Source organism: Colius striatus, chromosome Z (assembly GCF_028858725.1).
Source record: "Colius striatus isolate bColStr4 chromosome Z, bColStr4.1.hap1, whole genome shotgun sequence".
Taxonomy (NCBI): Eukaryota; Metazoa; Chordata; class Aves; order Coliiformes; family Coliidae; genus Colius; species Colius striatus.
The window spans coordinates 63,022,342-63,036,515 of NC_084790.1; the positions used below are offsets into that span (position 1 = coordinate 63,022,342).

At 41.6% G+C, this 14,174-nt stretch overlaps 1 protein-coding gene across 1 annotated transcript in view; it reads left to right on the forward strand.

Annotated features, from left to right (window-relative positions):
- TRPM3 (transient receptor potential cation channel subfamily M member 3) overlaps nucleotides 1–14,174 on the forward strand; it is a 399,584-nt gene that overhangs the window by 127,498 nt on the left and 257,912 nt on the right. The gene's annotated exons all lie outside the window — the stretch shown is intronic.

Sequence of the window (14,174 nt, forward strand, 5' to 3'; positions counted from 1 at the left end):
GCAAAAAGACATGTGAAAGGGTCAACGTAATGATCAGTTTGGTACCTTCCCAACAAACTATTTCCTGATCTTCAAGGGTAAAGAAAAGTTATCATCATTGCTTGTGGTGAGAGACAGGGGAATTATATGGTATTGTATGGTATTGGTAGTTCTTTTTTCTGCCTCATTTGAATATTTTACTTTTTACTATGAACCTCCAAATCTTAATCATTGGATATTATTACCTTTATAACAAAGCAAAGTTATCATGTTGCACAAGTTTTAATGTGTGTTCTATTTAAAATCAGGGATTTTTTTTTAATCTATTTAATTCTGCCTCTTAATGGAGCCTCAGAAAAGTAGTTTCAGAAAACCTTATTTACTTATTGAAGTTCCAGTTCACTATCAAGAGCAAAGATTTTTGCCTCTTTTAATAAAACAAACACATTCAGAGCTCAATCAAGAGGACATTTAAATATGTATAATTTAAAGTAGGTGCCCAGACATAGCAGAAATTAATCTACACAGATTTTGTCATATGGGAATGGCTCATTGTGTCCTATGCATTCCTGTTCAACAGACACTCACAGTCTGGTCTCTGCACCTTTGAAGTTTTTATAATTTTGCTATCTACATTGGAGTGGAACAGGTCAGAGAGCTCTTCTGGTACATAGTCATCCTTGTACTATGTTCTGGAACATGATATTCTATGCAGAAGAAATTTTTATTCAATGCTAAGGTTGAATAAGAACATTTGTACAATTCTAGAGAGGGTACAGTGATAAGGAGCTCACTGTTATGCATATGTTCAAAAGAAACACAAAGGTACTGAGCTTCTGCCTCAATGTGGATGGGCTCCAACATGTAGGCTTTGGAGAATATCAATCTATGTACAAGAGCAAGACTTCCTTTGGAGAGAAAGTTGGATGTAAACACCAATCCTGACACTGTTCTACCAGGAAAAGACCAGTGTTTCTAGGATCCTCCATTTACCTTGGAGGATCTGATGGTACTGAGTTACTGAGCTTCCTTGTACTCCTCAGTTTTCTGTCCTTAAAAAAACTTTAAAAATCCAGCCAGAAGTTTTGTTTCAGATTTGCAGCCATAGTGCAAATCACTATAGACAGTAGCATGTAAACTGGGCAGCTTAGCCTAGGCTCATGGAAACAATATTTGTCATCTCTTTCCCCTCATTTGGAGGATTATTCAGCTTTCGATGATGAATGTAGATACAGTAACAACCTAGAGGAGAAAAAAATGTGTGCACTATGAGGATTAAAAGGAAGTATGAAAATGGCAGATCAATGAAAACTATCCAAGGAAATCAAATGTGTATCTTCTGACTTGAGGTATGAGAGATTTAAACTTTATCTAGAAATGGCTGTTTTATTCCATTACTGTAAAAATTAAGAGCTTGCATTGCTTTATAGGATGTTTGCATTTACACTTTTTAATTGTTCCCTCATGCAAACTTCACACCCTGAAAAAAAAAAAAAAAAAAAAAGTGGGAAACAGGTACTTCTCCTTTAGCTGGAGACCTGGTGTTAAGAGTATCTTCATTAGCTGGGGAAGCCAGTTGCTCCCCCAAATGGAAGCAGAGTTTGCCACACTTGAATTGCCCCAGCCCTGCTACTTCATTTGTCTGAATGTCCTTAAAAAAAAAAAAAAAAAAAATTGCAGGTAGATTTGATATTAAAGTGAGCTGAATTCGGAACTTTGTTAGGTTATTGGGAGTTTTTTATTTCCCCAGAATGTGTATGTCAGAGCTCATACTCTTACAGCACAGCTTCCAAGCACTGTCAGCTGCCGCTGACTGAGCCTGATCAATGAAACTGAGCTTTCTAGGTCCATTGTATCAGTAGGTGACGGGTGAATTAATTTTTCTCTCTCTCAGTCCTTGCTGCCCGAGCGTTGGCACCTCCTCTCATGCCGGCATCCCTCTCCTCGCAATGCTTTCTGAAAGAAAGTGCGAGTTGCCCCCTACTCCGCTCGCTTTATATCAATTATCTCCCTTCTGCCCGGCTTTTCGCCCGGGGAAGCGGCGGAGGGAGGCGGACGGCCCCGCTGGCCTGGCAGCCGCCAACCTGGCTGCCCTCGCAGGGGAACAGGAGAGAGGGCGAGCGGGAGGGGCGGCCGTGCCTGCAGCCTCTTTTATTTTCACACGGGCTGCCCCTTCCCGCTCCGCCAGCGCAGTCTGCCCTGAGCGGCGGGCTGATCGCCTCCGTTCCACCTTATTTGGTATGCATGAGCGCTGCCATTCCCACGCAGGAGCTTGCTTTCTTAAGGAGGATCTCTGGCCGCAGCCGCGCCGCCCGCCCGGCCCAGCCCAGCCTCTCCTTTCAGCCCGGCCCCTCAGCCCAGCTGGGCGCGCTCTGGCTCGGCCCGGCCCGGCCCAGCCCCTCATCTCAGCTCGCCGCGGTCCGATCCAGCGCGGCCCAGCCCCTCACAGGCGGGCACGGTCCGGCCCAGTCCAGCCAAACCCTTAGCCCGGCGCGGCAAGGCGCGGCGCGGTCCGACCCCGGCCCAACCCAGCCCAGTCCCTCGGCCCTGCCCTGCCCTGCCCTGCGGCAACGCGGGCGCGGACGGGATGCGCGTGGGGCGCGCGTGGGCGGCCGGCGCCCCGGCGGGCGGTTTCAGCGGTAGGCGCTGTCAGGTCTGCGGCTGATCACCCGGTGGGATTTGCGGAGGGTCATGAATCAGACTGACGCTCCCCGACCACTCAACTGGACCATCCGGAAGCTGTGCCACGCCGCTTTCCTCCCGTCCGTCAGGCTTCTCAAGGTACGGTGCTAGCCCGCTTTGAGAACCGCGGTCTGCCCCTCAGCATCTGGCCGGAGGACGGCGGACGCTGTTGCTGGAAAGTTAATTCGGAAATAGTCCCGACTTTACTATTAATAAGCTTCCCTACTGCCTTTAGAACCCTTTGGGAGTACCTGAAGGTACCAAATTGGTGTATCGGCGCTCCAGGTCGGCGGGTTTATCTGCCGAGAAAGGTCTGTCAGAGAGGTAGAGAGGGAGTAAGGGACGGGTGGATGTCGTCTGTGCTTCTGTTGCCTTGTCTTTGAAAAACCAACTTCTAGGAATGAAGAGGAAAACAGTTCCTTTGTGAGCAGTCCTCTGCTCTCTGTCCTTTGGCTCTGCCTAGTCCTGAGGAAAGACTCGAAGGTCCGCTACGACTCAGACCAACTTATTAGTGGAACAGTAGGTGAGCAGACCGAAATGATCTCGGTCTGTTGAAAACTGTACATAGGAACCGGGTAACTCAAAGGCTGTCAGCACAGATAGCACCAGTGAAACTTTCCGCTGATTATTTTGTTGTTGGTTGGTTGGGTAATCTGCAAGACACAGTTTTGAAGCTGCTCTTGAAGGTGTTTTTAAGTGTGCTTTCCTAGGAGATACTTATTTGCTATTTCAAACACTTGTTCGGGATTATAAACAGTGGAGGACTCTTAATTTCAGAACACAAAGTACCACTACTATTTCATGTCCCACTGAAGCTCTTTTAGAGACATTTTTATCTGGAAAACAAAATGTCTTGAATCAACTTTTTGACAAAAAAAAAAATAGGATACAATCATCATTGTTCTTGAATTGGATTATACAATGGAAAATTTAACATTATAGTCGGGTCTCTTTAGCTTCTGCATCTGTAATACATTTTATAAAATGTTGGATTTGTGACACTAATTATCTCAGTTCATCTTAGTACTTGGTAGTTTGGCTTTGAAATGAATATGCAGCATAGTAAAACATGGCTACTCTAACAGTGTCTTAGAAGGTAATGTTTGATTTTGTGTGGGTAGCTTTGAAATTAGGTCAGTCATTACTAATGCAATGTATTTGAACAGGAGTGGAGTGTATGACAAGTACACTTAACAGACATATATTGGATGTATAGTTACCGCATATATGATGCATAAGTGACTATACTGTGTATCATAACAGGTATTTTTCACATCCTGACAGGAAGGGGCTGCCCTAGAAAAATATTTCTCTATCTAAACCAGGTGTATGGTTGCTAGAAGGTAGGTTGTCAGCAGCTCCAAAGAATAGAAGAAAGATAGAACTAAGGTTACAGAAAAATCAAAATATAATTAAATGCACAACAAATCAAAAAGAGATGTTTGTTCTCTTCCTTCACTCCCCTAGAAGCACATATTAGGACTACAAATCCTACATTTAAGTCTACATTTAAGAAGACATAATTTTCCAGAGGTGTGGGAGCTCAAATGTGGGGTATTTTATTATCATATTGGGGGGGAGGGTGAGGGGAACGGGATGGCAGTGGCAGGAGAGGGGGGCAGGGAAGTCTGCAATATTTCTTTTTTAGTGGACAAATGTTGCCCCCTGTGTATGGTTTCTCTTCATTACATGCTTTAAGGGTGAACGTTTTGATTATTTATTAAAAGTGATAACTAAAAACGGTTTTCTCAAGCTACTGCTATAACCTTTTAGAGTCAGATAGGGAGTGAACCCTGCAGAGTGAACACAAGAGCAGGGCAAATAACCAGAGATAATCAGCCTCTGGATGAAGCAGTGTGTGAGGTGTGTGAGGGACCACAGCAAAGGACTCTGCTCATCAGCTCAGGAAGGTGTCAGAGCTGTTGGACTGGAGAGGGAGATGCGTATATCAGCACCTTCATGGCTCCCAGTCAGCTTACATTTTTGCTTACAAGTTATGTATTCTTATTTTTGTCTTTAATTCTTTAATGTATTCAAAGGAAATTATTGATATAAGAGCAAGACTCCATTGTCATAATTCCACAAAAGACACAATAGCAAACCTGAAGGAATTCTCCTATCCTGAAGAGCTATTACAGAAAGAGTGTGATTAAAGCAGCATTATATTAGCAAAGGAGCAGTATAAATATGTTGCTGTTTTTCCTCAAGTAATTTGAAAAAAAACCCCAAAACCCATGGATACAAATTCACTTGTAAGAAGGGTGTCTGTATTCTGTTGTCTTTTGTGTCTTTATCTAAAAAATAAAGAATGACCCCCCTCCCCCCCGTTTTTTTTTCTAAATGAAAGGTGCTCCTGAAAATCCACAAACATGGGAAAGGCAAGTGTGCTAATCTCAGCTCATTTTTTAATTGCCTGATATCCAAATGGATTAGTGGTCTAAAGGCCTAGTGCAATATTGTTTCTCAGCAGATATCCTGATGATGATACTCTTTTTTTTATACAGCCCTTCTCTGCAGAGAATCCCCTCCATTAGAGAATAAAATTTGCAAAAGATGATAGCTAGTTGACATTTTTATTATCTACTTTATTTATGGTTGCCAAACCTTAGTTGAATGTACATTGTAAATTTATTAAGACTAAGAGAAAGTGAAAAATAGTTGTGTCTTTGTCACTTCCATGCTTTATTTCAGTCTACCAGAACAACTAAATGACATCTTTAAGTTCAAGGATACACTTTGCCTGAACTTGTAAGAATAAGAGATGGCAAAGATTTCCAGGTTTACACAGGAAAAAAAGCCACTGTGGCATGACCTGGACCTTTGTAATAAACAGCATGAACTTCTCAATTATTTCCATGTCTTTTCAATGAGAAGTTTAAAGTTCTTATCCTGTGGATATAGTTTTAAGTGTAGCTTTCACGCTGATGGACCTAAATAAACACTGAAAGCTAAGACTCTCACGTTGTGTTATCAGTTACAAGTCTGTACAACTGTTTTGAAATTACTGTTTTAAAATTAAAAATAAAAAGGTCTTATTCATCAGGTACACTATGCTCTTATTGCCTTCTGTTGAAATGATGTGCAATGCTCAGTTGCCTGAACTGACATTGGATATAGCTGTGGCCACAGTGGCCTCTGATTTAGATAACCTAGGATCATTTGCAGTTGCTGTCTGGCTTTACTCCCTCTGCTTTCCTTCCAGACATGTGTTCTTGTTCTAACCCACTTTAGTAATACCCTTGTGTTTAGGTATGGTTTTATAATCCTGTTTTCTGAGGTTTTCATTTTTTAGCAGTCACACAGTACTAGTCACACAAATACTAGCTGTATTTGAAGTACAGACTGAAACAAATTATTGAAGAACATTTTAACAACTTGTGTTATCAGCTCATCCTTCCGTGCTCCCATTTGTCCCCTTGATATATATTTTCCCATAGTATGTTCCATGCTGGTACTTTCTGTAGATGTTTCAGTGTGCTTAAACAGACACTAACATGCCATCTAATGCCTTCCCCTCCAAAGAAAGACGATTAAAAATGCCTTAAGCATGTGTGTGGAGAGAGTGGCTTTGTGTACAGAGGGGAATCATCATTCTCCTGAGTCTGGGTAGTTTCGAGAGGTGGCTTTGCAGCAGTGGCTTGTCCAGCTTCTTTGTCTGTTTGGCCCAGGTCATGTTACCTTGATATTTATTTCTTTCTTTTAAGGAAGATTCAATATTAGTGGCAAGCAGTCCTGATCCACTTTGTGATGATATATTTGTAAGAGCTATTTTTCCTCTCATGGAAAGCTCTGGTAATACATTTCTTGTGTGGAAACAAAACAATGAAAGCACATTTCTATTCAGTTTATGGTGGAAGAAAGTTTCTGAATCTCCACCTTTCAGTAGACTAGATGGCCTCTCAAGAAAAGAAGTCAAGTCCATATGGCAAGATCTAGAAAAAAACATATATTTTAAAACAATATGGCATTCAGTCAGAGGACCCTGTGCCCTAGGAGAGACTGCAGATGTGCACTTCTGCTTGGGACAGATGTGATGCATGCCATGGGATCAAGGAATGAGCACACACTAAAAAAAAATACCCTAACTAAACTGACAGTACATATGAGACTGAAAAATAAAAGATCTGTAATGTGCAATAAACTTAACGCCACAGATACAGAGATGTGCATGTGTACTGTACTAAGTGTTTGGAAAGCTACAAATCACCCAGTCTTTTTTCTTAACAAAACTACTAAATTGTTTTACAATTAATTTGAATTGTATGTCAGATTTGTAAGGCTAGAGGAAAGAAAGAGAGTGAATCAGAAGACACAATGGAGCAAGCGTTTTGACTAATCTTTAGGTTGTTTTATGATCTTTAGAAACAAAAATGTAAGCTTTTAATGCCATTTTAATCATTATCTGTGAGAAAATGAGCAAAAATCTAGACTCAAAGGTAGTAAAAATGTTTAAGTTTTTTTCTTTCTTAGTCTTTTGATGTCCTGTAGGCAGTGGGGTCTTCTTTTATCACTCCTTAATAGCTCAGAATTGATTCCGATTATTATTTTAGTTAATTTACTGTATCCACCTATCAAACTGCAACAAAATGAGAGGACAGGTTTAGTAAGTCTAATGACTGAAAAATGGAGATACTTGGAATGAATCCTAATGCATACTGTTATCATTATTAAGCTGGCACACTAAATGTTTCTGAAAGTAATATGAACATTACCAACAGTAAAGTGAGGGATTGGAATTTACCTATGCCTGCACTCAGCTGCTCACAGACTTGGACTGTAATAACAAATGAGCCACTACTGTACTTCCATCAGGAGGATTTGATGCATTCTGAGAAGGTAGTGACAGTTCATCTCCTGGAATCAGACTTCTTAAAACATAGGCATGCAATTAATAATAGTACCTGTCAAAAGTCACTGTAACAATTTTCTTGAAATTTGCTAATAGAAAAGCTCTTAGTGTGGTGATGTGTATATGTTGTGAACAATTGGTAAGTTTTAAGAGTGCTGTTTTCTTTCTGAACAGATCTTAATTATTTGATAAACTTATGTTTTTCTGCCAGAAGGATGATAGTTTTGTCTATTTAAGTTGTAATAGATGTTGCTTGTTTTATATTTTTAATACACAGATTTTTCTGGGGTGTGTTATTTGTCCTCAGAAGTCCACAAGTCATGTTGCTGGAAAAGAGAAAGATTCTGCTATCTGTTGTGTGTTCTCCTGTGAGATCAGGTTCATAATTTGCTATGTCTTTGCAATTTCCTGCTTTATCATCAAGAAATTAATTTGTCAACTAAAAGCAGCCAAGCAGTGGGTGTTGCCATGTAGCTTCATGGAGCCTGTGCACAGGTGTGCTTGCATTCCTGCAGCTTAGCTGTTGGCTTCAAGACGTTTTACAGCTGGGGTTGAAGAACTGGTAATATTCCTTTTGGGGGTTTCATGTTCTCCAAAGCTGCTTATTTCTCGAAGTGAAAGCTGCTTATTTCTCGAAGTGGTGCTTCCCACCAATAGTGAGATGAGCTGCTCCTTCTCATGTGGCAACTGGGCATGTTCATGTGTGAGGAGTTTCTGAAAGATTATGTCAGTCCATTTCTTGTGAAAGGGAAGAAAATGTGGAACCACTTTGTGTGGTTAATTTTTTAGTGGAGTGTACTTTTTTTGTGCGGTCTAAGGTGAATAAAATCTTGTTAGCAGTTTGCCCTGTTAACTAAATCTTTTCCATGAATATAACTCAGGTTGGTGACTATTGACTTGAAAGTGATGTAGCAGCAAATCAGTTTCCACAAGAAATATTATCACAGTGAGAAAAAAGACAAGATGAGATCAAAACAAAAACCTAGCAGTAGAAGTAATGTTTTCATGGGATAGCCCAGATATTTAAGAGGTAGAGACATCAGTGCTGTTTTAAAGGAGAAGGCTTGGTCTACTGTTTCACGTGGAGGGAAGAATGATTTTGACTTTCAGGTTGCAAAAGGCTGTGTGAATGCAAAGTTTCTTCTTTTAAACCAGAGAATCTTATAAAAAGAATGTCTGTTCTTTCTAAGTATGTCACCACCACACGAATGCATTTCAAAAAGAATGACAGAAGAAGTAATATTAAATTTTTAGTCTTGATGCATCAGCTAAGGTGCAAAAATACCTGATTTAAAGTAAGAATTTGCAATGGCTACAGGTTTTTATCTTCTTGCACATCAATATTATTTTGAAATGCTTTCCGTAAATCCAGCTGTTTCGTTAGTGCAGACGTTCAAATCCCACCTGGATGGGTTCCTGTGTGACCTACTCTAGGTGGTCCTGCTGTAGCAGGGGGGTTGAACTATATGATCTTTCAAGGTCCCTCCCAAACCTTAAGATTCTGTGATTAGTGTTTTTACCTTCATTTTAGAAAATACAGTGGGTTTTGTGTTCTGTACTGCGTGGCCAGTGGGCTGCAGTGATGAAGATGAGGTATCAGAGAAGTCATGCAGGATTGTCCACATTTCTTGCACACAGAAGGACTTGGCTTATAAATGACCTCTGCCTCCCAGTCTTTTCAGATTTGAATACTTAGCAGGATGTGGCAAGGGGCCTCAATTCCAACTGTCCTTTGCAATAATATGTGAAACACTTACAATAAACTTGCCTATCAGAAGGTAAATACAGGTCTTGTAGTTTGTGTCTATGTGAGAGATACTTCATGGTCTTGTTTCCAGAGAAATAAAATACATTTCAAAAGTAGCATTAACAAAAGAGAAAAAAAAGAAGACTGGTTCTGAACAGACACTGTTGTTTTAAAAATAATTGTTAAAAGCTACTGAGTACAGAAGTCATATAAGCAAGACACTACAAACACAATGTTGCTTAAAGTGTTAGTAGAATCCTGTATTAACAAGATAAGAATTTTATGTTCATCTGCAACACTTTTCCTTAAGTTTGAAAGGGTGCCATGTGAAGAACCCAGGGCATAAGACCATAAAGTGAAGCTGAGTGGTTTTATTCCACCTGAATTGCTAACAAGACTGTGCTACAGTGTAAAAAGAAATGCCCTTGGGGCTCTCTGGAAATTTATGTTAAAGCTGGTAATAAAGCATGAAATAAAATCACTTCATTGAAAATATCTTTCATCTCTCAAATAATATGATGACGTGAAACAGTCTGACAAAGTGCTTTTAGCAGTGTCAAAGAAGTCAATGAAGCTGTCAGGATTCTTATAATGTAATTAAAACAATCATCAGGCTGATTGTACATTAGTGAAAAGGTGTTTGAGTGAAAATATCATCTTACAGTTGCCTTTTTATTTACCTGCTGTTGGTAGATGCAGAGGGCAGATTTAGTAACCTACAGAGCCATCATAATTTAGAATTTGAGGGGTATGCATGACATTATTTTGTTACAAATGGATGCCATTTTTAAATTTTGTGGTTTACTGAATTGGCATGGCATGTTGCTGCTGGGTTTGCTGCAATATCACACCTTGGTTTCCCAGTGTGATGGCTTGACATGCATACAGCTAGAAAAAGAGACCAAAACTACAACTGAATGAACTAAGTAAACGATACCATGAGGACTTTCCAGACTGACTTTTTCATGATGATGAGTAGAATTTTACAAGTTTTCTGAATCACAGAAGCCACTTTCCAAATATAGTCTTGTTCAGATTTTGGGTACTTCAAATGATTAGATGATGTCTTATGCAGGAGGGCATATTGAATGAACAGTGGGGTTGGTTTTTTTTTCTGGCTGCAAATTCTGTATTATCATGTGAAAACTGAAAATCTGCACAACCCAGACTAATAATGCTAGTACCTTTCTCAGAGTTTTTTTTTTTTTCCTGTGTTTCCACCCACCTTCCCACTGCCCCTTTTTGTTAACTGCATCACTCAAAGTAGTTTTCTGACAATTAGCTGCTTAGCCTGTACAGACAGAAGCAATAGTGGTGCCAGATTACGATGGCAATAATGGTAATAGCAAATCCTTTGCTACACACAGTCCAATGACCGAGCCATCCATCCAAGGGAGAGGTCAGCTCCCTCTGCCTGAAGGACTGGTAGATGAGGCATCCAGATTTCCCAAAATGCTCATTGAGACAAGGTTAGTGGTAGTTAAAGGTATCCCTTTGGTTTTAGATGTGGTGGCTGTAGTTTATATTGTCTTTGATATACCTGGTTGCAAAGCAATACTGCTTGAAAGCTAAATACGTTTTAAAGTTATTCAATTCAAATCAAAGTTTGCCTTTGAAAAGTATACAATACAAAATTTTTAGAACTCCTATGCTCACTTTCTTCAGTGAGGACAGGGTAAATTGGAATACATTGTGAAAAGAGACCTCCAAATGATGTTTAGACTATCCTGCGGCTAGCAGGAGTATGTCAATATGAATAATTTCTTACAGGTGTTTGTCTGAGTTCCTAAAGTCATAACCCTCATAGGAAATCTTCTGCAGGGACCCTATCTATGACATCAGAAATTTTTTTCTATGTTGTCTGCCTGCATCTTTCTTGCTGCACTGGAAGTCTATGATTTCTTGTTTTGCTTGCTATGAGAAGAGGAGCAACCTTTCATGCTTAAAAATTCAGGGTTTATGCTTGGAAATTGGCTACTTTACTAGATCCACTTATGGTATTTGGGTTTTTGTCATCTTCTAACATAGATTCTTAGGATCTGCTGGGACAACTCAGGCAGAAAGCAGCCATCTATAAGAGGAGGAAACACAGCCTGAACTCTTGGGAAGAGAATAGGAACTTTGCCAGGGCATGCAGGGGTGCAACTAGGAAGGATAAAGCCCTTCTACAATTAAATCTAGCCAGGAAAGTTAAGGACAGTAATAAGGCATTTTTAAGGTACACTGGCAGTAAAAGGAAGATGAGGGGGAATGTGAGCCCGCTTCTGAACACAAGAGGGTGCCCTGGTGTCTGATGATGCAGAAAAGGCCAAACTACTGAATGCCTTCTTTACTTCAGTCTTTACAGCCAAAGCCAGCCCTCGGGAAGCCTAGTCCAGCAAGGATAGTAGGATGGCCAGGACAGTAGAGGACTTGCCCTGGGTGGAAGAGGAAGAGGTTAAAGACTTATTGGCCAAGCGGAAGGCTCATAAGTCAATGAGTCCTGATGGGATGCATCCTAGAGTGCTGAGGGAGCTGGCTGATGTGATTGCTAAACCTCTCTTCATCATTTTCGAACAATCATGGAAGACCGGTGAGATGGCTGAGGACTGGAGAAAGGCCAATGTCACTCCAGTCTTCAAAAAGGGCAGGAAGGATGACCCAGGCCGGTCAGCCTCACCTCCATCCCTGAAAAGGTGATGGAACAACTCATCCTGAATGTTATCACTGAACATTTGAAGGAAAAGATGGTCATCAGGGGAGACAACGTGGATTCACCAAGGAGAAATCCTGGTTGACCAACCTGATAGCCTTCTATGAGAGCATAACCAGCTGGCTAGATGAGGGGAAAGCAGTGGATGTCATCTACTCTGACTTCAGCAAGGCTTTTGACACTGTCTCCTATTACATGCTCATCAGAAAGCTCAGGCAGTGTGGCTTCGATGAGTGGACAGTGAGGAGGATTGAGAAGTGGCTGAATGACAGAGCCCAGAGGGTGATGATCAGTGGCACAGAATTGAGTTGGAGGCCGGTGGCCAATGGAGTTCCACAGGGATCGGTTCTGTGGCCAGTCTTGTTCAACATCTTCATCAACAAGATGAATGAGGGGACACAGTGTACCCTCAGCAAGTTCATAGAATCATAGAATGGTAGGGGTTGGAAGGGACCTTTAGAGATCATCTAGTCCAACCCCCCTGCAGAAGCAGGTCCACCTAGATCAGGTTGCACAGGAACATGTCCAGGTGAGTCTTGAAGACCTCCAAGGAAGGAGACTCCACAACCCCTCTGGGCAGCCTGTGCCACTGCTTTCTCACACTCACAGTGAAATGGTTTTTTCTTATGTTTAAGTGGAACTTTTAGTGTTCCAGCTTCATCCCATTACCCCTTGTCCTGTTGTTAGCTACTGTAGACAAACCTCCTCACACCCACTCTTTAGATATTTATAAATGGTAATAAGATCTCCCCTCAATCTCCTCTTCTCCAGATCAACTAGCCCCGGTTCCTGCAGCCTTTCCTCGTATGAAAGCTGTTCCAGTCCCCTGATCATCTTGGTGGCCCTGCGCTGGACTCTCTCCAGAACTTCCCTGTCCCTCTTGAGCTGAGAAGCCCAGAACTGGACACAGGACTCACCTGAGCAGAGTAGAGGGGGAAAAGAATCTCCCTTGACCTGTCGGCCACATTCTTCTTGATGCATCCCAGGATGCCATTGGCCGCCTTGGCCATGAGGGCACATTGCTGGCTCATGGCTAGTTTATTATCACTCAGGATTCCCAGATCTCTCTCTGCAGAACTGCTCTCCAGCAGGTCAATCCCCAGCCTGTACTGGTGCATGGGGTTGTTCCTTCCCAGATGCAGGACTCTGCACTTGCCCTTGTTGAACCTCATGAGGTTCCTCTCTGCCCAACTCTCAAGCCAGTCGAGATCCCACTCTGCTCAGGTGAGTCCTGTGTCCAGTTCTGGGCTTCTCAGCTCAAGAGGGACAGGGAAGTTCTGGAGAGAGTCCAGCGCAGGGCCACCAAGATGTTCCAGGGGACTGGAACAGCTTTCTTTATGAGGAAAGGCTGCGGGAACTGGAGCTAGTTGGTATAGAGGAGATTAAGGGGAGATCTTATTACCATTTATAAATATCTAAAGAGTGGGTGTGAGGAGGTTTGTCTACAGTAGCTAACAACAGGACAAGGGGTAATGGGATGAAGCTGGAACACTAAAAGTTCCGTATAAATATGAGGAAAAACTATTTCACTATGAGAGTAAGGGAGCAGTGGCACAGGCTGCCCAGAGGGGTTGTGGAGTCTCCTTCCTTGGAGGTCTTCAAGACCCGCCTGGACATGTTCCTATGTGACCTGATCTAGGTGAACCTTCTGCAGGGGGTTTGGACTAGATCTCTAAAGGTCCCTTCCAACCCCTACCATTCTATGATTATTTATTTCACTCTTTCCTCAATGGAAGTTAGACTGAGATTCCTTGTGGCTTTCTTTTTTCTTTTTTTCAGATTTTCAGTTGTGTTACTGGAAAGACCAGCAGGGACTTCAGGGAGTCCTGTTCAATGTTCTGTGCTCATCCTAGCTTTATAAACTGGGGAAAGGTTGATGAGGAGACAGAAGGTATTAAAACCCTTCTTCATTTCTGTCTCCTGTACTAAATAGCATGTCTGTTAAATTGCCTACAAAGTCTTTCTGATTTAACTGACTTTACAAGAATGTGAGGTGACTAACAACTCTCAGTCTTTAGGGAGAGCTTTGAGGGGGCACAGTCACTTTCGATTTGCACAGCATAAATATTCTTTGTGTTACTTTGCGTAGTAATAAAACCAATACTTTTAAGTGTCTCATTAGCAAAGAAATTTTACAACTCAATGTAGGGGACAATCAGCAGCACAGTACTTATTAAAACACTGAACTTCAAGCATATATACTGCCTTTATTGCACACAAATTAG